Genomic DNA, 3,076 nt, shown 5'->3' with positions numbered 1-3,076 from the left:
GCAAATAGCAAACCATACAATCACCACCAGCCAATACTTTTTAATGACCTATTTGCTGCATTGCAAAAAAGTACAGTCTTCACAGTGCATAGAACAATCTAGCATGCTGACCTTTCTTCCTTAGTCTCTGGCAAAAATTATTCACCTCTCTTGGTTTCAATTGCTTCACTGATAACCAATAATTTTTTTTCTTGTAGAGAAATGTTTTACTTCATTCTATTTAAAATTTCCAATTTTTGTGTGGATATTTTTTTCTGAATCTTATATGAGGTCTAGACTTAGTAAGTAAACTAATGTTAATTGTCCCTACTCCTGAGAAAAACATAATCAGTTCAGTTAAATCCACTGAAGAAAGTCCATGCAAATTATTCAGTTATTTGTTTAGTGGATAATTAAGGCTTGACCTGTGTGCAAGTCCCCAGAACTCTAAGTGCAGTTGACCGCCACCTCCTGGGAGAAGCATCAAGTCACAGGTAGGAAATAGAGCAGCAATAAAAAGTAATGAGTGGTGGACGGTGGTGATGTTTGCACAGTGGGAATGTACCTGAGGGACTTTGATACAAGATAGTTAAGATAAATAGACTGGTAAACCTATAACCAAGGTTCATGCCAATAAAAAGAAGGTAGAGTAACAATTATCTGTACATCATAACACATTAAGAAGCTGTCCCAAAGTGCAAAATGTGAAAGTGCAGATGATTTGGGAGTGGTTAGGATGTGGACTTATGGTAAAACAAAGTAAAACCATTACATAAGCACTTTGAGTTCTTGTCATCTTTCAAAGATCCCCTGTGATTATCTCATCTCTCTGTCAGTTCCTCACATGTGACACACATTTATCCATCTTCTCCCTACTCCAGTGCCTTTCTCCAGTCACCCTAAGCAAACTAAAATCATGTCCGATGTAGTCATCTTCCATAATACTCCAAAGGTGAGCTGCTTTCAATCTGGTCATCACCATCTATCATTCCCAATTTGCAGGTTAGGGGTGTTTTGTGTCCTGGTGTGTCTCCTACCCATCCCGATATTGCTGGGTTCACTCTGGTAGCTATTGTTGTTTATTTTTTTTTTTTTTTAATTTTTTTTCCAAGACACCGGGTGGAGGATAATTTATTATTTTTATGTACAGAAACCCAACAGCGTACATTTATCCCAGTTCTGTGGCAAGGTCTTTAGCCTTTGCCTTTCCCAGCTTGGCGATGCGAGCCACAGGTTTTGGACCCAGGATGTTGCCTCCCCAGTGGTGATGGATCTCATCATATCTGTCATTGTAGTTGGTTCTGATAGCTTCCACCAGCTTAGCCAGAGCTCCTTTGTCTTCCGAATTCACCTGTGTGAAGGCAACCGTGGTGCACATCTTCCTGTGAACCAGATGTCCCAACCTGGCCTTCCCCTTGATGATGCAGTAAGGGACTCCCATCTTGTGACACAAGGCAGGCAGGAAGACAACCAGCTCAATGGGATCCATGTCGTGCAATCACCACCAGCTGAACCTTCTTGTTCTCTACCAAGGTGGTGACAGTATTGACCCCTGCTCGAAGGACTGGTGGTCTCTTTGTGGGGATATCCCCTTTGCCTTCTTCCAAGCCTGGGCCAACAGCCTCTGCTTCTTCTCCTGCTTCATCTCTGGTCTGTACTTGTGGGCCAGCTTAAGCAGGTGGGTGGCTATTTGGCGGTCCAAGGCCTGGGTGAACTGGTTAAATCGCAGGGGCCACTTTCAGCCGCTCATAGAGAATAGCCCTTTGCCACTACAGCCGGATGTAGCAGTGCCACTTTACAAAGCGAGTAAGGTCCCTTTTGGGCTGGATGTCTGTTGCAAGCAGTGAGTAAGAGAGGAATCAAATTTGGTTCCAACAGGTGGATTTTATTCATGCAGTGCACACTCAACTTAACATTCCTAGTAATAGCAAGTCACAAATACATTGAAGATTCTCTCCCTTGTTCACCTAGAGCCTGGTCCCCATGGACTTACTCAATGCAACGTCTCAGCCAAGAAGCCAGTCAGCAAGACTGAGGGGATTCTTCTCAGCCATAGCCTCTCTCAGCTCCTCAGATGTCTTTGGATGTCCTCGGGTGTCCGATAAGCTGGAGGCTGGATGGCAGTCATCATCGCCAGAGAGGTGGTTAGTTATCTGGCCTCAGTGACAACGGTCCATCAGCAATCAGTGATAGTGTGGACAGCAGCCAGGGTAGTCAAGAGACAGAGCGGTGTGTAGTCCTCTGGTCACGGTACTGCTGACAGTTTGCTCCAAAAGTCCAGGGGTTTAAGTAGTGATTTTCAACCCAGTCATGCTCTGGTCTTTATTGATAAAGACCAGAACACGACTAGACTAGGAGCCCCGACTCAAATCACAGATAAAGGTTCATGTCGGCATTGTTCAAGAGTGTCATCCTGCCATACAGCAAGTTTGTCACCAGGAGCCTTTTATGATTTTAGCTTTACAAGTCCAGGCAAATACCAAATATAGCTTATTATCACTACAAAACACACAACTATAGCAATTCCTATTATTTCCTTGTCTCTTTCCAATGTCCTGTCCAATGCCGAAGTTTTTCAGCCTCTTCTTGGACAGCGGGTTCACAACCTTCTTGGCTTCCTGCTTCCTGACCACGTCGGGGGCCGGAGCCACCTTCTTCCCCTTGGCCTTCTTTCCTTTCGGCATCTTGGGCCGCTGGAGGAGAAGGCTATTGTTGTTTATTTTGACCTTACAGACACACTGGATTTATGACCATGGTAAGGAGGGAAGGGGAGGTGCGTTACCAGATTGAGCTAGAGATAGCAGGGAGAATTGGTGGGTATTTTGGGGAAAGTTTATAAGGTCCCAAGTTGGAGTGCAAAGCTCTTCTCTTCTAGTCACCTAGGTCAATTCTTCTCCAGAAGCTTTCAAAGTCTCACTCCACCCCTAATCCTCGGGGTATAATCTGTTAGGCATAGTAGTTTTATAGTCTCTGTTTGTTTCTTATGTTTATTTGTTTTCCCTGTTACACTGAATGATGTGCTGAACAATCCAGGGAAGTCTTTTATTTCCTTTGTATACTCTCCCTTCCAAAGCTTATCATAGTGCTTTGTTGTGCA

The 3,076-nt window shown here is 44.1% G+C and overlaps 1 pseudogene; it reads right to left on the bottom strand.

Annotated features, from left to right (window-relative positions):
* Window positions 1-1,119: 1,119 nt before the first annotated feature.
* LOC124962226 (60S ribosomal protein L7a-like) lies at window positions 1,120-2,722 on the bottom strand (annotated as a pseudogene).
* Window positions 2,723-3,076: the final 354 nt, after the last annotated feature.

Source organism: Sciurus carolinensis, chromosome 12, assembly GCF_902686445.1.
Source record: "Sciurus carolinensis chromosome 12, mSciCar1.2, whole genome shotgun sequence".
NCBI classification, from domain to species: Eukaryota; Metazoa; Chordata; class Mammalia; order Rodentia; family Sciuridae; genus Sciurus; species Sciurus carolinensis.
The sequence above is the reverse complement of the archived record's forward strand: the minus strand, read 5'-3'. Positions and strand labels throughout refer to the sequence as shown.